This window comes from Anopheles merus, chromosome 3L (assembly GCF_017562075.2).
Source record: "Anopheles merus strain MAF chromosome 3L, AmerM5.1, whole genome shotgun sequence".
Lineage (NCBI taxonomy): Eukaryota > Metazoa > Arthropoda > Insecta > Diptera > Culicidae > Anopheles > Anopheles merus.
Genome location: NC_054085.1, coordinates 27,096,405 through 27,121,104, shown reverse-complemented (window position 1 = coordinate 27,121,104; position 24,700 = coordinate 27,096,405). Strand labels below are relative to the sequence as shown.

At 42.8% G+C, this 24,700-nt stretch overlaps 1 long non-coding RNA gene and 1 other non-coding gene across 3 annotated transcripts in view; one reads left to right on the top strand and one right to left on the bottom strand.

The window, feature by feature from the left end:
- The window catches only part of LOC121599749, a 64,579-nt gene extending 44,378 nt beyond the window's left edge, over positions 1-20,201 (top strand). The window contains exons 3-4 of one of the 2 annotated variants that reach the window (XR_006005729.1): positions 19,677-20,016; positions 20,082-20,201. This is a non-coding gene — a long non-coding RNA (uncharacterized LOC121599749). Of the gene's footprint in view, positions 1-5,883; positions 6,945-19,676; positions 20,017-20,081 lie in introns of those variants that run through there. The other variant, XR_006005728.1, reaches the window with a different exon arrangement.
- Positions 20,202-22,728: 2,527 nt separating this feature from the next.
- Positions 22,729-22,801, bottom strand: Trnar-acg. The gene has a single exon. It is a non-coding gene; the product is annotated as a tRNA-Arg (tRNA).
- Between the last annotated feature and the right edge of the window lie 1,899 nt (positions 22,802-24,700).

Genomic DNA, 24,700 nt, shown 5'->3' with positions numbered 1-24,700 from the left:
GCCTGCTTCTGGTGGTGGGTTTTTGGGGTGCACCACACAAACACACACACATACACACATCCTCAGAGACAATGGGTGCGATAAAATTTATTCAAGTGAACCCGAACAGCAGCAGTTTCGTGCAAAACAACAACGACGGCAAACCAAACCCGCTGCAGGGAGCGAAGGCGCCAAACACAGTGTCCAGCGTCGAGGCGGCTCCCACGTAGCTTGTCTTCGTAGGGACATTTCGAAGGCGTGCGCGCGCGCGCTATTTGTGTCGCCGGATCACGGATTCGTTCGCTTCGCTTCACGCTGAAAAGTGTCAATTAGGGATGGAAGCGAAGAAATGTGTCAACTTGAATAATGCCCACTTCAAGCGCGCGCTGGTACGCCTCGAACGGGGTTTTCGCGAAGCCACCCCGGGACCCAGGGATTGGGTTCGAACACTTCCAGTAACTGTCAACGTGCTGGCACACCACCACGCGGACAATGGCGCTCGAGAAGGGGTAAGCCGTCCGTGGCGCAGTGACGCGTTCGCCTGGCAAGGGAGCGATGGGACGCACAATTTTGTTGACAACTCGCATGTTGAATGTGTAGTGGGGCTTTCACCAATCCTCTCGCACGATCTTGACGGCGAACTTGCCCGGTGAAACCCCGGGTATAGCTCTCTATAACCCTCCGACTCCGAAGCCGATCGGGACCGGCGAGAGTGGATTCAAGGACTGTGACTGTTGAATTATGCAATAGTTTTCTGACGACCCGGGTCGGAGCCGGTCGAGAGCTGGCTATCGAGTGAATCGAGGATGGGATGGGAGGGCACGGGTGATGATGCTTCTTCCTCGATCTCTTTAGGACAGCCGATTCAGCGTCAACATGTTTTGGAATCGGTTAAATTACATCACCAGAACCCCGGTGGCTTCCGAACAAAAGGATCGGAAATCGAAGGCTCCCTCCTTAAGCAATGGGACGAGCCCGGGCGATGGATTTTGGGATGGGACGGGTTGGGCCAGATAATTAGAGTCATTCATATTCGGTTCTGGGTAGACGTGGCACTGGATCGATATTGGATGCTGTTGAACGCTGCTGCTAGAATATTTACCGGTGCTACCGGAGTTCGAGTGCGCATTGTTGAGTTTGACAGCTCGGTCATGGGTGGGTCCTTTGTCTTGAACAGATAGAAATATAATACTGCAAACTTATTCAATGTACACTACTTTGTGTAGATGTGTAGTAATTACTCTAGACTTTGTAGAATATTAAAACTCTGTGATAAGCTCTTGGTTTGTACCTACATTAAAGGTGTTTCCTTTCGTTTCCTTAGTTATTTATTATGGATTTTTTGTGAAGAATGAGCCTACATTTAGTAGTGACATTAGTGGATCAAATCATAGTCATATTTCCTAAGGAACACTTGCGATATTCAATAACAACTTTATTGATGTCTTCAAAAGAATCTGTCCAAAACTTTGATATCAGTTTGTCCAAAATTTTGATATCATGCCAGTTGATTGTGGAGCTTATTCTGGAACTGGAATAGTCCGATGTTCTTGTGGTCGAAGAAATGTTCCTGTCCCATTCACTGTCCCGTGTCAGTACCTAAGTTGATCTAGTACCTGATTCCGTTACGATATTCATATACCAATCATTCCCAGATGCAATTCTCCAATGATTTGGTCTAAAAGTTCTTGCACTTAAGAGTACAGGTATTCCCCAATATACGCTATACCAGATACGCTACTATCTAAATTTGACAGTTTTTCGAGCAAATTGTACTGATTTGACAATTGTACAATCTTGAGTTATACCGTGAAATTGAAACAAACAATAGGTTATGAAGGCAACTGTGATAAACTATACTAAATGACAAAACAGAAACAGAATAGGATAATGATAAGAAGAAAGTTGACAGATTGTTGAAAGATGATAATTTCAATTTTACATAATTTTAAATAAAAAAAAAAAACATCTGGAACATATTAATATAGCGGCTTTTTCAGAAAAATCTATGATAATTCATTTCTTGCATAATCTTAAGTAATCTATATCAATTTATAACATTTATTCAAAATCTATCCGCATTCAGTTTTTTCCATACCAAGGATCTTCTAGGGAAAAAACCCTTCCTCCAATCTTAAAGTCGTCGTCTTAATCCCACTGACAGTGTCAGCCCGAAACCATTAGCAGTCACGTGACAACCGTGTAACGTTTATCTCGCAATCCAAACGCGCTGTCGATGATGTGGATTATTGTCGTCGCTGGGTGTATTGTTTTGCAGGTATTCAGTTGCTGTACCAGTGCTGTTTTTTCGTTGTTCCCTCCACACTCCACAACGCACCAAACAACGCCAGATCGGGGAAGGCTGATTACGCACGTTTGGTCCCGTACCGTTACAACCCAGCGCGCGTCTTTGTGTGTTGCGAGGCTGGGTTGGTTGGTTCCGATCTTCTTCTGTGTTTTTTTTATTACAAAAAGAAAACACCACCGACGACACACCTTTTGTGCCTTTGGATAAGCATTTTGGTGTGCTCTGATTCATTAGCATCGAAATGAACCGTCGCTCGCACCGTTTGGTCCTTCGAGCCGGATTTGTTTCCGCTGTACGGCCCCGTTCACGGCGGGCTTTATTTCTCCGCGCGCCGTTTTGACGAAATCACGGATCTCATCAGCTCGCTGAAACGTTTCCAACGTCGTTTTTCCGGCCATGGCCGTGAAAGGGACGGCAGAATCGTCACACCCGGGACCCATAAAATCCCACAAGGAAAACTTCACCCAGAGCAGCAGCACCCTTGGGGGTTGGGGTTGGGCGCAAACAGGGAGGAAAAGCAGGAAAAAAGTACACACCCTTGTCCACCCCTAATCAGGAGGTGTAGTACAGGTTGGGATGCTGCTGACGCACTTTCGATTTGCCGGCAAGTTTATTTGCCACCAGCGGGGGTTATAAACGATGAAGGTTTATGACGTGCAATGAGGAGCCCACACCAGAGTCGATGGCCTTTTGGTCGGGTAGCAGCGCGGCATGTGCATTACACAAGACACAAGCTGCTGCCGCCGACACACTGGTGCTTCTTCCATCCGTTATGCTAATCGAACAATCGAAAGCAAACGAAACGGAACAGGATGCGTGGCAGTAGTTCTGAGTGTGTTTTTCACCATTTTTTCTTCCCCCTACTCTCGCTAGTGGTGAAAGAATACAGACCGTAGAATAGAACCTCCCAATCCTCAAACGCGTCTGCAAGGGAGTCGCAGAGCACGGTTTTTACGATTATTACTAATTTAGATTTTATACACCCCTGCATCGGATGAGATTGACAGGGTTGGGCTTCGCCTCAATTTGGCGCAGTTTGTGCAGTGCAGGAAATGGACGACACAATGCTGCTGCTCTCACTCTCTCTGTCTCTTGTGGGGTGGTGGTTTGCACTTTCTGCCACCTCCTGGCCAGACATTCATTCGGAAGCACCGCCAGGGTCGGTTTATTGTACCATTTCGTGCAGATCTTTTCCATCAGCCGGAAATGTGCGTCTGGGTACGTCTTCTTCATCGTGTGCAGTGTGTTGTCCAACAGGGGCCCCTTCGCTTCGCGCTTTGTTTGTTTCGTCAGTTTTCGGTCCTCCGAGTGCGCTGAGTGTGGATGATTTGATGGATGAGCAACGCTTTGGGAACCCGGGACTTGTGAGCCGGAGGGTTGATAGTCCAGAGCCGGATGAGCGGGAAGTACTAGTAGTAGTAGTAGTAGTCTTCCCAGCTCCATAAAAGCTGAGCACCACCCTGGGCGAGGATGACTTTTTGCCCGGTTCGGTTGAAATCTTTTAATTGATCCTTTTTAGTGCTGCTGCGCTTTGTTGCGCAGACACGGGGGAGCAAAAGCAAGCCAAACCGGGGCGGAGTCCGGCATTTACTATCCGGTCGCTATTTCTGTCGGCCACCACTTTCCCGGGGTGATTGTTTTCACTTTCTTCTGCACGAGCGAAGTGCAAGTGTTTCCTCCTGTTTTTTTTTCTTCTTCTTTTTTGAGTACGAGGATTGTCTTCTGAACGAAATGGCTGTAAGTGTAGGAGGGACCGGAAACAGTTTCATCAGTTTCATGGCTCGGCAGCAGTGCTAATGAATGCTGTTTGCTTTTGGCTTTTTTTTTTTTGCTCGCTGCCTCTCGATGAAACCATCTTGAGAGCTGCCAAGAGCGACTTTGCTGATGGAGAATCTTAATTATTTCTTCTTTCATTCCAATATACAGCCGTGGTGGTGGTGGTGGTGGCCTGTTAGGCGCTGAGCGAGGCTTGTGGTTTGAGTGAGAATGCATAAACTTTCGGAATGGATGCGAAAAATGAGTCTTCGGAGCGATTAGTGGCAGGGAGCGGTTGATACGCTTTAACAAAGATCGATGGGCTTTAAGGATGGCTGGAAAGAGATGGATTGTTGTTTGTGAGATGTGAAAAATTACGATTGATACATCTACCGGGCTTAAATACAGAACATTAAAATATGTGAAGTGTCAAAAACAAGTATCTAAACGAAGCCATACAAATCAATGTTGAGAAATTGTATTAACATGAATAGTATAAACAAGTCTTTAAAACACTGAATTATAAAATAACAGTAAAAAATTAAGGAAGCAAAGGACTAAACGTCCTTGCGGCATATCATAGTTTTTCATTATTATTTATTTGTTGTCATTATTCTAGCCTATTACAAAGTTTCTCAACATTTTTTTAATGTTTACAGATTTTTAAAATATCTCTCACGCTGTATGTAGTGTTTACCAAATGTTGTTGAACAGTTACTACGATTTATTATTTGTTTCTCAAAAATTATTAACCGAAATTTTGGTTCGGGTTTGGCTCATTTTTAAAGTAATAAACAATAAATCGTAAAAAATAATTGAAACCAACTTTGGGAAACACCGAAAAATCGTTAGGAAATAAATAAAGAAAAGAGAAACCCTGTATTTACTACCCCTTATTTGAACTCACTAAATTCTGCTCTCTATCCACGTACGGATAGTTTTAGATGATTTTCATTACATGCGTTTTCCAAATCAGTTTCGAATGTAAACGTTGATATTGACCGCGTGCAAAATGTCACATCAATCTGATATTACATTTCCATTTCTTCAGCGTAATTTTTGACACGTCACAAGCTGGATTGAGTTTGACAGTTCTTTGTGTTGTGTTGAAAATCATGTTGAAAATCTTAAATTTTATATTAAAATATCAAAAAATGCTAAAATACTAAAATAATAAATAATAGAAATCAAATCATTTAACAGCTGTTGAAAAACATCCTGCAGGCGGTTTATAAGTATGTGGACATTCAAACGTGTCACGGAAACCCCTGTATGAATGCTTAGAAAAGTTATGGATTTGTTTTTGTTTTGCAAAACATATCTTTCTAAATCTTCAAATTCAAAATTTGCGTACACGAGAGCTAGAATCAAGGCCCGCACAAAGCGCTTCATAATTAATTAGCCAAAAGGTGTATTTTTTTTTTTGCATTTTATTTGCCTTCAAAACTCATAATGCTAAAATAAAATACAGTGCATGGGCCACAATTGCTCGATAATGTTAATCTCGCCTTTTATTCCCCTTTTGACCTTTTGTTTCGGGCTGTAAGGCGCCTTACAAGCCAGACACGTGTCAAAATCAGGCGAGCGAACCCCACACGCACTGGTCGCTTTTATGATTAAATGGAAATCTTCCGCTCACATACACACCCGCCCACACCCGCACCGCCGAGCGAGAACCGGTTGTATGGAACAAAAACCTCTCATTTCTCATGCCCCATCCGCCCATCCATCGTCGTCGTGTGGTCACGGGGCTTTTAGGAAAACCGTTCAATGCCGGCGTTTGTAAGCCTCTACCGAGAGCGAAGGTTGAATGATTATTTTTCGCTTGTTTTCCCCCCCAGGCCCTTGCGCTCCCAGCAACCCCACCGAGGCAGCTGGATGTGTCTTAGAACAGGGAAGAAAAAGGAGGAAAAGGAAAAAAAGGAAATCAACAGCATCAACAGCCCAAACGCAAAGAGAAAGGAGAGTCAGCACTTTTCTTCATCAACGCTCGCTCAACACCTCATTCATTTTGCGCTCCGGCAAACCCTATTGTTGCATCCTGGGGTTTTCCGACGTGTGTATGTGTGTCTACACACATCGGTGAATGAAGCCATAGGCGGGCGTACACGGCGAGATGAGCCTTTCCATCCTGCATGGAAGGATTGCCATTTCCATTTCGGCCCACCATAAGTGCTGATTGCTCTATCTCGTCTCGTCGCCCGCCTCCCCCCGACGGATGGATGCCGATTTTCTGCGGAAAAGCGTACAGCTCAGCAAACTATGTGCTACATTACTGCGGCTGTGGGTGGGCAGTAATAAGGCGCGCACCACAGCATACGGTTGGATGGGCAACAGCGAAAGGAGAAATTAACCATTTGCTAACGAGAAAGTCGCCTTTCGCGCAAAACCGCTGGGGCGCGCCCCCCCTCTGATGTATGGCGGAAGGTTGAAGGTAATGCGTTTCCATCGTGTTGTGCTACCCCCACCGAACTGTGTGGGACCTGGAGTTTCTCGGGAGTTGGCGAAGATTTTGCGTATATAAATTAACGATTTACTGGGTGCGCTGAGCGCGGTGGAAACCCGAACGTTTCGCCCAACTCATCGTTCACCGCAGGGGTGTTCGAAGGCGCAAAAGGAGAGAAAAAAACGGCAGGAAAACATGATGATGGATGCCCACCGAAACGCAACCAAGCGCGCACGAAGCGAGCGAGCGTCAAAGCCCTTTTTCGGCAGCGGTGGCCGGCAACGCGGCAAAAGAAATATGACCCATCGTTTTGTGGCTTAAGCGCAGCAGCAGCAGCAGGGAAATTGCAACGTAATCGAAAAATTGAAAAATAAGCAACATAGTACGTACATTGTGTGTGTGTGTGTGTGTGTGTGTGTGTGTGTGTGTGGTCTTAAGGATGGAGGTGAACAATTTTCTTTGAGTTTTTTTCCTTCTTTCTCTCCCTGTGGAAGAAAGAAAGCTCATAATCTCCTGAAGGAGATTCCTGCTAGGAATATTTATAGCTACCCATCGCACTGGCCCACCTCCTCCACCAGGGACGTTGGTTACGCGATAAATAGTTCCAAAGCAGGGTCGAATAATGCTTGTAATGTGTAATTAATAATCAGCGGGGCAGTGCTGCTGTGGCCGTGGGTATGGGGAAGAAAGCGGGGCGCGGGTGGATTAGTGGATATGCAAAATTTGAGTGATTTATTTATGGAGCGTTTATAAAACGTTTAGCTTGAGATTAAGTGAGATGGGTTTTTTTCGATATCACGTCGTGTTGTGCATGAAAAAGCGATCCGTAGGATGAGCCAGATGCTTGTTGCAGTGGTGCGAGTGATTTATGATAATTTAAATAATTAAAGGTGAAATTTAAACTCTAAAATTACGTTCTGTCGTGGGGTTTAATCGAGAAACACGTAAAGGAAAACAATGTATGGTTTGACAAACAGATGGTCGACTTGACCATATAAATATTAAAGCAATATTCACAATAAAAGAAATGAAGCAGCTCGCGGAAGGGATTTGATGTACGCTGGTAAAGCATACCGAAAGTGGTACCCTCTATGAGCATCAATACTTATTACTAAGACAGACATTTTTGACAGTTAGCGGAGAATGTATCATTTGACAGCATACGCCATGGGAGCTTTTTAAAAGAAGCATTTGATTTATTCGAATCAAAATTAGCTCTTTCGAGATAAAGTTAGGGCGGTGGCAACGCTCATCGGATGCGATTTTATCGGACTAGATTTATATGGGAATTGACAGATAACGTCGGACGTGCAATTTCGTCGTCCGACGTTGTCTGTCAAATCCCATGTAAAAATTGAACAGGCCGTCCGATAAAATCGCATTCGAAAAAGATTGATGATTAATGATAATGATTGTTACATTTTTCAAACCACTTGAAAATTTGATACCCAGGAATCGGAAAAAACGAATCAGATATAAAGCCTCAGCACCATTTTCCGATCGAAAAACATTCGTTAGGCGCTTACGTTGAACTGACAGTATAACTATTTCCTTCATATCCCTACATGAAGTCGATTCCCATCGAGTTCAGGATTAAGTGTAAGCAGACCATGTTTTAAAATAATTTGCAAAATATTAATTTTTTTTTTGCATTTTGAAATAGCGTTTTCTCCCTTTTTCTATATTTCTCTCTTCCTCTTTCTATCTTTCTTTCTATTTTTTCTATCTCTTTTTACTACTCAAATTTTCTAAGTCTGATTGGGGCTTGCAGTTTGCGTGAATGTCCATATGAAAAAAATAAAATAAAATCTAATGAAGTTTCACGTGCACGAGCTGTCAAACGGCGGCACTGGCATCCCCAATGTCGACCGATCGGAACCCTCTTATCTTGCTGTTGTAAGGCTCCAACATCAAGATGAGTAGCCTTTGTAAATTAAATTATTCATTTGTTTTTCAAAATGAATGTAACATGGAATTCATAGTGAATGTTGCCTCTATGTCATAAATTATTGACCAAATTGATGAAAGAGACCAATAGGCTCATAGTCTTCATAACAAAAAAATTGTACCATACCTTTTTATAACATTCAATACACCTGCAAAAAATATAGACAAAAATACTACTAAAACTATTACTACACCTGCAGTTGCTTACAACTCTCCTCATAATTTGACCACCCGATGTTGCGTTAGACAGGACGTCGTTAAAATTTGCCTTACTACTAAGACTTGCTTATCTGAGTACGCTTCAATAAAAACTATCGTATTCAGCGCCATCTGCAGGATACATTTGTCAACCTTAATTTGAAGTCGGTACAAAATAAGCACTAAAAATATTTACAAACGCTCACTGTACACTCCCCTTCCACACTGAATAAACTTAGCCTTACGATGCTTGCACTGAACTGTGCACATGACCGTGATGCAGTCGACATTGAACCAATTTGTTGCGTGCTCATTTTTCCTTCCCCCCTCCCCCTCCCCTCTAACAAGCTGATCGTTTTTACGGAATGCGAACAGCGCCCGCTTTCCGCTTCACATTCGAACTTCCGGTACGGGTCGGCAGGGATATCCTCTCACAGCGACGATGCTCACCTTTTTATTGAAAGCACTGAAGCGAATAAGTGAACTCGACAGAAATCCACCACTAGCACCGGAAGTTGCGAAACGATCGTAGGTGTGAGCGCAAACAGCACTACTATTAGGACAGATAATACTACTACTACGTGGTGAGTGCAGTAATAGGTTCAATTACTACCATAAACTAACGTGTTCTAACCGCCCACCCACCAGTCTCTTCGCTTCTTCATGAAGAAGTCAACTGGCTCTGTCAACCGGATGTGTGGCAGCTCTAAAACTCCTAACAATGTGTGGTGTGAGACGAGTGTTTGACGATAAAAAAGTCACCTTTAGGAAGTATGGGGGAAAAATAAGAGCAGAACAGAATCTGTTGCAGTCGTTTCAACATTTTTTTTTCATTCTGTTTTTCACTTCTCCCTCTCCCCAAGAAACTTCAGGTACGGCGAAGAGATGCTGCAAATTACTCGCCGAAAGTACCTTAAGAACGAGCAATCAGGCCCGGGCAACAGATGCCGGTAACGACCTGGCGAACGGCGACAGTTGCTGCCGGTAGAGTCGTCCAGCTTGGAGCTTTGCAAAGCTGCTGCCGAGTGTAGCTGGTGGTGTGTTGGATGGTTGAGGGTGGGGGGGCGTTTCAAAGGGCACTTTAATGAGGATTTTCCATCTTGCCTTTACAGAACGAGCGAGCGAGCGGCAAGAACGAACCACAGAAAACTGAGAAATTGAAGTGGAAAAAGAAACGGGTTGCTTTCGAACCAAACACGAGATTTCCCTTGCCCGCACCTGCCTTTGGACCTGCTTCACTTAATCTCGGATGCCAATTTGCTTGCCGAAGCACTATTTGGCATGGCTTTTTTTTTTTGGGGCTGCCTGTGCAAGAAGGGAAAATTCTTCAAAGGACACGCTGGTCAACTCGGGCTTCTTCTGCTGGGGAGCTAGAACTTTTTGTCCGTCCCAAACCCTCCCCTCAGAGACGAACGCCACACGCGCGCACACACACAGAGATGAAAAGGTCGTTCAGGAAAATCGAACCAGCAGGTAAGCAGCGGGAAGGAATTGTATGTGCGAACAAACTACTGCTGCCCTCGAAGGAAGCCAACGCAACCTTTACGCCCGGATGTAGAATGGAAAATGAAAGTTTTACATCCCTTCCCTTTCTTTCGCTTGGTGACCTTTTCAGGAGACGTTTTTTTGTGTGACGCACCACCGTTCAACACCGGAAGCAAATGGTCGCAAATTCCGGGTGCTTTTTCGTGCAAGGTCATCTCCCGAGGGGGAGGCCGGTATTTCTGGCAATGCAGGCGTGCAAGGAGTGAAGCGTAAGGAACGTGCAGGCAGTCCAAGCGAACAGGATGGTTTCCCGTGATATATTGGTCACACTAATTAGGTTTCTTGTTCTCGAATGGTTTGGAAAGGAAAGGTGGCGGAACAGAAGAAATTCCATTCTCTCCCGGTTGTCAGGGCGAAATCCGACGTGCGGCGGTGGAAAAATTGGTACGTCAAACCATGGTTTGGGGCACCTCACAAATCCCTTTCCTCATTCTTGACTGAGGGGAATAGAACCAAAAAAAAAAAAAAAGGTGGTAATGGTTGTCGGTCGTGGGCCGAAGATTTGTTTTGTGAGCTGGACATTCCGACCGAGTTGACGTTTATTGTCCCGATCCGATCCCGAATACCGTCGGTCCAGCAAAGGAAAGGAAAGTAAAAAGCCGCTTGGAAGTCGCCACCTCTAGGCCTCCTCCCCCTGTGGACCACAAAATCCGGAACCAATTTGAGGCTTTCTTGCGGATGGGGGAATAAGGTAGGAAAGGCAAATTCTTCCGTCACCTTTTTCGGCCACACACACACACACACACACACACACACACACACACACACACACACACACACACACACACACACACACACAACACACACACACACACACACACACACACACACACACACACACACACACACACACACACACACACACACACACACACACACACACACACACACCACACACACACACACACACACACACACACACACACACACACACACACACACACACACAGCAGGTGTACGGGTAATGTCCATTTTGACTCGAACTTCCCTTCTCCTAATGCTTCATGGTTTTTCCGGTGTCTCGGCCCTGTGGAAGGGTAAAACTTTTCACAAATATTTGCCTCACACACTCACACGCATCCGTGATCGATCGACCCCTTTCGAAAGGGGTGTCCTTCCGGGGGGTTAGGGACGGGGTGTGTTCCCGTTTTTGCGGGAGTTCCGATTTTTCGATTTCTCGTTCGATCCCGGAGTCGGCCTCCCTCAAACACACGACGACGGAGGCGACAATCTGGAATGCTTTTTTGTTTGCATTTTTTGTGGCCGCAGAGGGCGGGAAAAAGGGTTCGCAAAAGGATGGATTAGGTGTGGGTGTGCCAGGGGGTTGCGTACCTGGGGGAGCTATTTTGGTATTTGCTGGCAACTGATCGGAATGTCATTATTTTCTTCACAGTGTGGACCCCGGAGTAGAGCAGTAGCCCCAAAAAAAAAAAAGGTTCGTGTGAAGGTCATCATTATGGAAATTGGCGTCTGGGGAGCAGTAGGAAAACGGGCAAAACCATGGACCCCTCCCCGATCATGGGACTTGCTGGGTGCAATAATGATGCGAGGAAATTATTCAACCTGAATGGGACAGCTTGGGCGCAGGAGTATGGTTTGGGAGCGCGGTTGTGATTCTGGAGAGATCAGAAAGATTGCATACGTGCGAACGGGAAGTTTTTTGGGTTAGTTGGCCACTCTTTGGACAATAACACACAAATATTAAACAGTTTTTTGTGGTTTAATAACACTATTTGCCATTTTATGGTTTAATTTTTAAATTGATAGAAGTTCTGGGACAATTTATATACAAGCAAGATCACGTGTAGATACCGTCCGGAGTTCAAACCCTCATAATTTGAATCATGAGCTCATAAATGTCCATGAATAACGTTTGCATTAAACAAAATGGACTTGTTCCGCTGGCTGTACTTATTTCATGAAAATTCTTTTGAAAGGTAATTGTTTAACTATGGCGGACGAAGAAATGCGTTTGGGCATGTTTTAAGATCTACCTTCGATGTTTACCAATTCCTACTCAGTTTTAGCGACAAAATTGTTGGAGTACAGTTTTTGCATCATGTTGGTAAAAAAATTTCGATTGGACGCAGCTGGGAGATTTTGGACCGGTTCGCGTACTAGGATTATATCGAAATTCAGCCGAAATTCGCCTGAAATGATCGCATTAAGTTTTGGTGTTATTGCTTCTTTTTTGATTTTCTATTCATGATATGTTAGTTTCATGATTCCCAGGTAATATTTCACTGTTTGGCTGATTGCATCAACCTCCCGTCCAAGCTGATGCAGCAATATAGCCACATGTCGCTCGGTCTTCATTCTCAGCTTCCTTTGGAGCTCTTCTAGTCGATCAGGGTCGTCGGCCATTCGGAACCGGGCATTCTTTCGATGCTCTGATTGTTGATTAATGTGGGCCAAGATGTTATAGATTCCGGAACGGACTTATTATCCGTTCTTTGATCGTGCACGCTTCTAAACGAAGTTGCTTCAGTTTGTTGGCCATCTCCGTTCGGTTTCGACTGATGAAGGTGTCAAATTTTGTGTGATGATTCCTGGGATACCTTTGTTGAAAGTGCAATTAACATTTGGCTAGTGCGGGTCAAGATTAAATTATTTTACGTACAAAAAGTAAAATACGTCGGGAACGTACAAAATCAATTCTGCCCTTTTTTTGCTACTGTTTATCCATCTTTAGGTTTATTTGTTTATGTTGTAAGAAATCTGGACTAAAAATGTCATCACAACATCACAGTGTTGAGATTCACACGTCAAATTGCATATAAAATAATTCCGTAGAAATCGTAAAACTATCCACTTTTATGTTTAAGGTCAGTAACGTTCATTTTGCTAAACTGTTAGTGTGTATATGTATATTTGAAGAAGCCGAACGATTTCTAAAAAGGTTGAAAATTCTTTTCAGCCTCTCCCCTATCCGTAAGCTGTTTCTTTCGAGTTGTTCATATCAATCGAATATTTATTACCAACGACTCTATTCATCTGCCCGTAGCGTTCTTCTTCTTTCAGAATACCCCTAGTCCCTAGTTTCGGTGTAAAAACTTCACAAACAATCGACTGATGTAATACCCCCGGGGGTTGGCTCAAAAACTCCATCAATAATCATTTCGCCGAGCACCACACGTCCCTTAACCCATTCCGGCCTGTCCGGTCATGTTCCCTTGCCCATCCTTCCCCGAGTGCCCTACCGAACACACAATCGTCTCAACGCCGTTATTAATCATCAGATTAGCGCACGGCCAGTGAACATTATCATTCCGTTTGGTGACAATTCGCCTCTTCCCCACCCTTAAAAGCATCCCTCCGAGAGCATCCCACGGTATAAAAAGTGCACGCACATTGCTTGCTTCCAGCGGCTCAGTTGAAGCGGCTTCCACAATCAATAAACCTGGCCAAAGCGAAGGGAACATGGCGAGAAACAAAACAATTATCCTAAACAACGGGAATGGTTCGAAACGGTGTGACGATGTGGCTCGGTGTGTGTGTGTGTGTGCGTGTGGCCACACCAGGGTTACCTCTTTTTCCTCTTGTTCGTCCCATTTGCTTTTAATGGTTCTGGAGTGCTCAGGTGTAATTTATGGTTTTCGGTTACGCAAAAAGTTTCCACCGCCAGGAAAAGGCTTCTGCCGTGCTGTCCCCTTACTTTCTCTCCTTCCCATTGCCATGTTGTTTCATGTTTCGCCCATTGCCCAGTGTCCCAGTCTCTGCGAAAGGAATTACCGAAATGGAAACGCAACCAGTGTCCTAGAACCGGTAAAAGCATTCGGGGTTTTTTTTTTTTTTTTTGGTTAAAGTTTTAACCCTCGCAACTTGGCAAAGTGAGAAAAGTTTGCCACAAAAGCGATAAAGCGATGGGAGCGTAAATGGAAAGGTAAAGCACTACAACAGCAGCAATCCCACCAATGTGCTTGCTACTGTTTGAAGTTAATGACATTTTAAACATCTACACGAAGGACGTCATTTATCACTTTCCCCCTTTCCCGCGGGGTTTTCCGGGGGTTTTTTGTTTAAACTACTGCGCTTACGCAACCGTTCCTGCCGGCGGGAACCGTTCGTTATCTATCGACGTGTTCGACTCATCCTGGCAGATGAATTATTCAACCCGGATTGCGGGAGGGGGTGTGTGGTTCGAGTAAGGATTCCTTTAATCAGCTGTTCGAGCAGCCTCTCGGTTGGAGGATAGGCCCCAGCCGAGGCTTCTGGCTTGTTCTTCCTCTCAGTGCATTCGGTTCCTGGATCGAATTGCCAATTCTAAGACCAACCGTATTTGACAAGATTGGACGTTGTGGGGTGAAGTTTGCGCTTGAATGTGTGTGTGTGTGTGTTTGTCCTTTCTTCTGTCCTTATTTCTTCCCCATCTCTCCTGTCGGCATTCCGTAATTGAAATTCGATACAGTTCGTTTCGAATCCACCCAGGGAAAAAGCCATCTGGGATTACCCAGCCAGACTGACTTCGTGGACGATATTTCGAGTCGTTTTTTTATTGTTGTTTCTTTCACAAACAGCAATAGGGAACGTTTGTTCTGGTGTAATATAGCGCCTTGTGAAGGCCTGATTGGCAGTGGCAGATTGTAAAAAAAGGCTTTCGGCGTGTTTTAGACAATTGGCAGATGAGTTTTACAATCCACTTTTTGGCAATTAGATGGAATGATGTCCAGCTGTTCCGCTTCTGTGGGGTGAATAGCAATGCCATTTTTTGTCAAAGAAGATTGGCGTAAGTTTTGTAAAACACTTGGAAAGTATACCTTCGCCTTTTTTTAACTTATTCAGTGCAAAAAGGGCAGTTTTTGCAATGTGCAAAGATCTCTGAAAAAAAAAGTTCAGTTAAAAATCAACGAAAAAAAGTAAAAAAAAGTTCAGTTTGCAAAAGAACAATTGAAAATTAAAAATAATTACAGACATTTTAAAATACAAGGAATAAATCTAATAAATCATCATCAAAATTCTATAAAGCGTAAAACATGTCCGAAAAATAGAGATTAACAAATACTTACTATGAGTAACAAAACATAACTAAAAACAAGAACAAAAGGTATATTTATTCAACGCAAACCATAAAAGTAATCAAACATATGATAAAATTAGGAGAATTGTAAGCAGAATGCAGATTTCTTATTTAACTCAATCATTTAACAATAACATAGTAAAAAGCAATTTGTAATTCAAACCTTACAAAGTAAAAAAGTGAAAAAAAGTTTAAATATTGTAAAAAGCAATGAAATATGCGCAAATAATGAATATTACGATATACCTAACCACTAAAAGCATACTTCAAAATTAAATGAATATTGTTGAAAGTTATCACAGACACTTGTAAAATAAAGGACACAACAACAAGTTAAAACTTTGGTAAAGTAAACACGTTACAAAGCAGTTAGTAGGAAGCATGCAAATTAGAGCGATGATTGATAAACGAGCAAATCGGGTAAACTTCGTTGCCTTGCGAAATGGAAAAAAATAATGCTTCAGCTAACTTTCTCAGGAAAAAGTACACTAATTGTCCAATTACGACCCAGTACAACTGCCCCGGGGAGTGGAAACATTTGATTCGAAAGCTACATCACGCTCTCGTACGCGACAAGCAAATTGCTTCGCAATAAGACACTCGAAAAACGGCGAGCTGAATCGAACCCAAAGAAACTCTGAGGCAAGAACAGAAGAAAAAAAAAAAACAGAAACAATAGCAACTCAAAAAACGGAAGGTACAATTGTACAACTAGAAATAGGGAACGAAAGGCAGAGAACCATGTCCCTGGTGAAGTCGCTCTTTTCCTTGTGCCCTTTTTTTTGCTCTTCTGCATTTGAATCAACAGATTATAATTAGATACGCCCGAAGGGACAATTAAAATCGAATGCTTTTACCCGGGGACCCATGGGTGGTACTTCTGCGTCCGTTTTTCGCTGCACTTTCGTCCCCGTGCAACATTGTGTTAACAATGCCAGCACTAGAAGTGGCCGCGTAGCAGGAAAAGGGATTCTGGTCTCCGTTGTACCGCTTGTACATGCCATCGCCGGAGGGCACTAGAAACGCATTGCATGCGCATGAGATGATGCCGTAAGTGCAGGCACGGGCAGGCAGGCAGGCAGGACAGAACGGTTTGACATATGTAGCCCGTCGGTTGACGGAGTTCACCCAGGTTCGAGTACTTAGCAGTTCAGTCAATCTTCACGTCAAGCAGCGGCGCGAGGAACGCGCGCACTCTGTGTGTCCATCCGGGACGGTGGATGAGGTGAGGATTAATTGTTTCATTTCGCCTAGTTTGCCGTAGTGCAATGGAGTGCTGGGCGAATTGTTTGATTAATGTTGTTTTGATTTTATGCTTGCACTGTTACACAGAACAGTTGCTGCTGGGTAGAGCCTGGGCCGTGTCAATCGGCTAAGGCAGATGATTGAACGGAGTTTCCCGTTTCGGATGCTGGCTGCTTTTGGTGGATGAATGATTAGCAAATCCAAACGGCGAGAGGATCCTACCAAATGGAGTCATTTATTTTCTGTGTGTCCTTTAAAATCGGTTATAAATGAAGAGTCGTTGACTCGTTGCTGTTGGAACGCATCTCGGCTGGGAATTTTGGGCTATTATGGGATAAGTTTGGAGGAATGGTGTTCGCACTTCCTGCTGGAATGTTCTCATAAGCCAATTTGTGCGATTATTGTAAAGTATTATTAATGGACTGTCAAAACCTGTTTCACGGGAGGGGAGAACAACTGGGTAAAGGAGATCTTAGCTTGCTAACGGTTTTGCTGCAGCATGGCGTTTCGCTGTTTTGTGAGACGTGATTCCATTCATTGACATCCTTCAACGGCGGGAAACGAATTCAATTAATAATGGCATGTTGTTAAGCGTGAATCCTTTCTACACACACACACACACACACAGTTTCAAATCGTGCTCAAATGGAGGAAAGGGATTTAAAATTAGCTCTTTTTGTGTTTTACATTTATCGAACGGAGACTTCGCTTGAAATCATTGTCGAGGAACAAAAAAGAGACAACTGTAACTATACGAAGTCATTCCAATCTATTGTTACTTCATATATTTATGCATTGTAGCTTAAACTAGATTACAATTGCTTTTTTTCTATGGTTTTGTATGTTTTGTCATTATTTTAACACTATCAAATAATATTTACTATTCATGTACATTATTTTGGATAAATTGTATGATGATACAATAAAGCTTAGTGAACATTGCAAATCGAGGAGATTAGAAAATTTAAATTAGGAAATTAAATAAATGAGGCAAAAAGTAATTGAGATAAAACATATTAGAATTCAAAGAAAAGTTAATCTACAAAATTACAAAATAAATAAATAAACATGTGTGTTCTTTAGGGAATCCTTGGATACAAGAATATTAAAATAATAGGCATTAAAATACGATAGTTGGATACAAGGCAGGCAATCAAATATGATAAAGCCCAAGAATGAAAATCAATCCAACGAAATTACTAGGATAAATAGATCAAAAAGACTAGTACAGGGTTTCGAGTCATTTAATGGAATAGTTTAATCGGTTAAAGGAATGTTTCAAATCGGTAGTGGAATCGAGCAAGCATTCTGTGGAGGTTTGTAATCATATAATGGAGTGTTTGCCAACGAATAGGGGAATTTTGCAAGCATACCGATGAGCTGTCATTGGACTGTGGTAGCCTGTGTAAAAAGACTCGACGTGATACTAATGCTTTATTCTAATAAACAAAATTTTCAGTTGTTTTGGAGTGGTATTCATCTGTATACATAATAAACTAAGTGAATTAAGCCGCGGAGTCACAATTGAACTTGATAAATCACTCAAATTAACTAAAATGTTTTGGAATGTTTACAACAGCGGCACTCACAGTCTGATGACAGGCTCCACAGAATGCATGCAAAATTACCCTATTCGATTGCAACACTCCATTGTATAATTGCAAATTTCCATTGCTTGCAACATTCCACTATTCCCATTCCCGTAAGTACTGTTCCCTTACGTGACTCAAAATCTTGTATCAGAAATATCTTTTGAATTTTCCACCTACGTCCGAGTTTCAGAGTAATCTATTTACAGGGTTTACCAAGCAACATTACGATATGTGCTGCATAGTTTATCAAGCTCGAAATTGATCTTGACCACAGCCACGATTTTCAACTGGCACAAAATCAATTTTCGCTCATCCAACAATATTTTTGACACATCACTTGACCAAAGTTTTAAGCGCGAACTGTCCAATCGTTCCTTTTTTTAATGCAATGTAAATGAAATATGTGTAAAGAGTGTAAAATAAAGAAACACTTTATAGGCAAACTTACCCCTATGTTATAAAAGCTTAGACAAAAATAAACTAGGACGGGTGAATATTTATATTGAACCAGTACAAATACGTAATAGGTGGAAGAATAACTTTCGTGAGCGACAAAATATGTAACGCACATTGCATAATGACTTGGTAAACCCTGTATTCAGGTTGAAGCTACAATACCTCCCGGAAGGACTAACTTGGTATTGTTTAGGCTTGGATTTAAGCGTTATGCCTGTCCCTCTATGATGGGTTTTCGTGAAATGTTACCTTTCCCAGAGGAGACTTTATTCATCTTGCTTCTATAGCAATTATTCGCTCTAAAGCCTCACTGATTGATTTTAATCCTGTTTTTACTTTTCTATATACATTTACATACAAGTATTTGTTAAATTAAACAAAAGCATGCTATATGGTTCTCAGAGACAGTACGAAAATTGAATACCCCCTTTCAATCAATACTTATAACAATTGCCTTTAATAGATAAACGATATAACAAATCTTTGAACATAAATATCAACATCATGAAAAGCACCGCTCCGTGACCATTTTTTTACTCCCGCGGGAGGCTAACAATAAATCGAAAGCCCATTAAATTGATTTACTTGCGTTCGAGTAATTATAATATCTACAATTTGGTTCCCATTTGCATAAAAACTGTCACGAATCAGAAAAAATGGAAAAAAATCCGAATCAAGCAAAAACTTGGCCACAAACGGGGTGATATAGGAAACAGAAGCACACAAACAAACACACGCATGCAGCATTATCACACCGATTGCGTATTGTCTTGTCGTAATTTATAGGCATTTTATGCGACATTGGTTTTAATTAAAAAACAAAAGTTCATCCCGGCTATGGGGGGGGGGGGGGGGGCACTGTCTCGAACCCCTTATTCATTGGTGGCGTTACGCGCAAACATAAACGATTACGCTGCCACTGTGTTTCGGCGCACGACGATGCAGCAAACACATGCGCTACGGTTGTAAATTGTATCGATTTATTTATTTCCTTTTCTGTTTCGCTGTTTCGCGCTCGCTGAAATATTTGTCGCCCTCTTCCGTTTCCCCTCCCCTTAGCGCTGCTGTTATCATCGAGTGGTGTGATCATCAAATAGCAATGATTTAGCCTCGGATTGCACCGCAAATGTCAACACTTTGTGCTATTATTTATTTTAAAATGTGTTTTTCCCTTTTTACTTTTTACAGACATGCAGGCACACACTTCCCCGTGCTTTGTCCCACGATCGAGAGCGTGGTAGCTTTTTCTTCCCAATCCCGTGCGCGCGATACGCGCTATTTCAATTAAAAGTGCGCCTCTGCACAATATTTATGGCCCAATGGCGCACACATACGCACGACACGCAACGATGGAATGGGGTGCCACCAAACAGGACATTCGGGAGGAAAAAGGTCACACAGCAGTTGCCAGTCTTTTGAAGCACCCGAAAAACGACTGATGTGCAGCGCACGTTTGTTTCCTCTGCCCCGATCGCAAGCAAACGGACAGTTAACACTCAGGGTGACATTAGAAAGCCCTCTCCGGCAAGTATTGCAGGTATCGGTCGGTAAGTGGGAAAAGGTTGCCTGTTTATTTGTTTTCTTTTATTCCAGGCTCGGAAATGTTCACATTAACGACCAAACGCCAAACACAATGGCGTGGATAGTGTTTTGTTGTCGCAGTCAGCTGTTTTACCCACGGTTTAAAGGTTAGTGCTGATGGGAGAGAGAGAGAGAGAGTGCCTTATCGATTGTCATCAAAGTGAACTGCTCCTTCGGTAGCTCATAATTCATAATTTACTATCTGGGAGAAAAAAGGTTCATTTTCGGGATGCATGTGTAGTTTTGGCAACAAATCGTCCAAGTTTTATGGATGCTTTTGTAGCGAAAATGTCACGAGCCGTAAAGATGCCTTGCATTTTTACTGTTTACTGTTGTTAATTATGATTTGTAGTCGCTAAAGGTTTTCTTTTTTTTCCGAGGATTCGCTATTCATTGATTTGAGCGATTCTCACAGATTGCCCAACGATTCTAGTCTGTTGGTAATGTGTATAAGGTGAAAAAATACAATGAAACGCAGAAAATATCGGTTCAAAAGCTTACTTACATAATCCTATGTGAATCTTTCACAAGCGATGGATGAACTGTCGTTTTAAGTTTGCTCTTTTCATACTATTGTATAGTTCAAAGCGCTGTGAACATTCAGTTTATGAGGATATTTTATGGGGTTATTATTTTTTTAATTTATTAAATGATATTGGCATGGCCTTAGTTTATTGGCTGGTAGTCTTAGCACTTTAAGAACTGTCCTAAACTAAGCATGAACTATCGACCTATCAAGAACTGGCGTTAGGATGATTCAAAATCAAAATACACTTAAGACAAGTTAAGACTTTAAGACAGACATCAATGCTTCATAAGAGCTACATTGTCGCATCGTACAGTCAATAGATACATGATAGTTGAAATATTAATAATAATTCTACACAACTTTGGACAACGTCAATACTTATTACTCATTTACTAATATTTCAACAAGCACCGCGTCTGATACCATACTGAATGCTCATTAATACTCAAGATAAGACCTGGCAAATGATAACATGATCTCTTAAATCGCGTTATGCATATGCAGGACGCTGGCCTAATGTGGTGTGTATTCAAAATAAATAGGGGTTTGAATGATTAAAAGACACTACAGTGTACATTCATAGTCTAGAGTCTACAGTCTAGCGATCAGTTCGTGTAGCTCTATGCAGTCAAATGGTACAAGAACAGCATAAGATGTTCGCTTCTCGTTGCACACATCAAAAGGTTTTATCGTTAATGTACAACAAAAAGAATCCTGGATTATTGCCTTGCGGAAATCATAAACAGCTCTTCACCGTGTTCGATACACAGCCTTTGCTTTGTAGATAGTACTTTCTATATCAACCATGGGAAGAAGTCAACCATGGTTTTAGAGATTGGGATATTCTGGTGCCCTAAAGCTGCTCATAAGGAGTTTTATTTTTATTTTTGCTTAATTACCCTCGAGACTAAAACTGAGAAAGGATGACTAAAACTGAACTAAAAGAATACACATCAATCAATAAATAGTAAATTTTCACAAGAGATTTATACATCCTTACAGCTATTTTTTCAATGAAAAAGCAAAGCAAGATATGAAATGTAACTTTTTATCTTTGAAAAAAAAGCCGCACCCGTTGGACACTTTTTGTTCCTCGTTCGAAATCAAACGATTCACACACACATACACACACATGAGCGAACAGCGCAAACATTTAACAGCTTCACCGTTGGTTGTGCAGCAAACAGTGTGCGCCGAAAACATTATTTATAATCATTATTTATTATCGGCGGGGCAATATCTCCTACCGAACAACTCGCGGGCATTTGCTGTCTCTGGCAGCGCTGTTCCGAGGTTTTGTTGTTCCCCACTCTTCCCGTCGCTGTATGATGTATGGTTTTTGTTGCCGTTCGTTTTGTTGCTACCACTACCACTCTCGGCCTTTTGCTTCCTTTTTTTTTTGCCACCGGCACCAGCAAAATAGCACCACGTTAATCCTCACATGACACCCTACCATTCCTGCGATCGCTCCACGCGTTGCCATAAATACCCGTGTCCCAGTGATGTCCCAGCGTAGAAAGCAAAAATTATGACGTTCCCTTGACTTCGGGCTTCGGATGGTGTGGTGGGTTGGAGCAGGGGACGAAGGAAGAGAAGGACGCTAAGCCCAGGACGGCCCAGGAGTGACCGGAAGCTCACCCGAGAGGAAGGAATTAATTGCTCGAGAGGAATTCCGCTGCCATTGTGTGGAGCAAAACCAAAACTTCACGGCACACGCTTCAAGACCGGGAGACTGTGAGGGAGAAACGAAGAGGGTGGGGTGGAAGAGAGGGGATTAAAGATGCTTTTGATAAGAACAAAATAGCAAACGGCAACGTACTATCTGGGTCAGCTTTCCGCGCATTACAAGCGCGTCCGACCACTCGCCTATCGGTCAGGCCACATTCGGCCAGGGTAACTGGGTCAAGGGCAGCTAACTACTCGTCCGTGTGTAGCTGCCAATTTATCTAATCTTATCTAATAATAGCGAACGTAGCACGACGCAAAATCTTAGACATTTGTCGTGGGTTTTTTTTTGCGACTCAGCTTAAAGGCGCACAAACAACGACAACAACGTCATCAAGAAATTGATTAGAGCTTTGTTTTGATGAAAATTGGGAAGAATTGTTCATAAAAAAAAGTTCTTCGAAGCGATCCTGCCAGGAGTCGAACCTGGAATCTTCTGATCCGTAGTCAGACGCGTTATCCATTGCGCCACAGGACCCCGTTGAGAGAAGCGAGGTTATTTTGAAATTTAAAAATAAATTTCAAACACTTTCCTAATCATTGCTGCTTTGTTTGCTTGGATCTATTTTCGAATGGTTCTTGATCGTGAAGATAGTTGTCTGCGCATGATCGAAGGCGTTTTCTAAGCAATGATTGGATGTGATTTTAGATGGAGTAACGATCGCATTTTGTACTATTTTCTAAAGATTTGAGTTCATTGATCCAACTATTACTCCAGATTAAACTTCTTGATTATTAACATAGTATTTAATTCATTTCGCTTGAAATTCATAAAAGAATTATTAGGTTTTTAAAGGTGGAGCTTTGGTCGGGTTTTTGTTGTTGCGCTAAGCTGCAACTAATGGCGCTCAACTCATGACTTGTTCCACACAGTTTGTGGATTCAATGGAGCCTCTAGTTTGATTGATTTTATGAAATTAAACACATTTTTGTAGTATCACGCTTGATACCATGCTTTAATCCCTTGAATCCTTTAATACTAATATATTCCATAGTTTTTCCATCATCATCATCCTGGACCTAAGAATAGCAAATGCGACGAGAAAAAGTATCATTCCAGTTTTGCCCAGTAACGACAACGCACCGGCCATAACGATCCCCAGACCCACGTCACCATCGATCGATACACTCTCACATCCTGCCTCATAGCACGCTACACAGCACGCAAACCCAACCGGGGTCGGACTCGGACTGCACAGTTTCCTTTTCGCAGGTCGCAGCCGCCGAACCCCGGCCGAGTTGTCCTTCGGTCCGACAATTCGATCACTGTAAATCAGTACACGATTTCCTGAGTTTAATAACCAGCTCCTGCTCGGACTGCGGCAGGCAAGCGCCCATACATGAGCGACCGGTCTCCCTCCCTGATTCCATCCTTTTGGTTCGCCTTGGGCAGTTTCCTAACCTAAAACGGATATTGCAAAACCGTCCTCCTCCTCATCAGCTTCTGACCCTGTGCAAAGGTTTCGGCCAGCATCATCATCATCATCGGTTAGAAAAAAAAATACCCTTATGGTGATGGTGGTGATGACCAACGGTCGTTCACCAACACAGACACACACACACGGGAGCATACTTCCGGGGGCCTTTTTCCGGCGCGAACGCGTGGAAGGGAAATTGAAAATATAATCACTAAAAATAACAATCACCAATCATCGGTCCGGCAAACGTGACAGCGATTACGATGACACGCGGCCACAGAAGGACACACACACACACACACGTCCACACACCACCATGAGTGTCACATTTCCCGGGGACGCTTTTGTCACGTGTGTTTTTCTGTTTTTTTTCCCCGCTCCCGCTCCCGCTCCCTTTGCTTTTGCCTGGTTCGGGGGCGAGCAAACGCGAGTAGAGGGCCAGCGCTTACTTGGATGGATTTTGCGGTTGTTACATGACGCTTTTCGTTCGCGAACTTTGCTAAGGTTAGAGTAGTAAGGAAATATAGAAAGAGATAGAGCGAGAGAGATTGAGGGAGGAAAGGTCCAGTGTGTGTTGTTGATTTATGCCATTCGAACCGGAAGTTGATATTTTGGGTTTTTGTGGTTCTGCTGTGTACTACGGTCCAGTGTGGGAAGGAAACGTGGGAAAACTCGGAGTGGTGGCTGCTCGAAATCGGATTATAATTGCAAACGTACGTGTGTGTCCGTGTCCATGTTTAGTGGTGGTTGGGCTTTGTGGTTGTGGATTTTTGTTCTCGTCCCAATGTATAAACCAACTTTTGTTTCATATGTTACATAATGAAGCTGATGTTCGGCATTTTGGTTTGGTCGCCCTTTTTACTACTGTGGTTCATTTTTTTACGTTTTTTTTTTGTTCGCTTTTCTGGATAGCTGGAAAATTGGTTTTCAATGTAATTATCAAGCATCATCACCGCCAC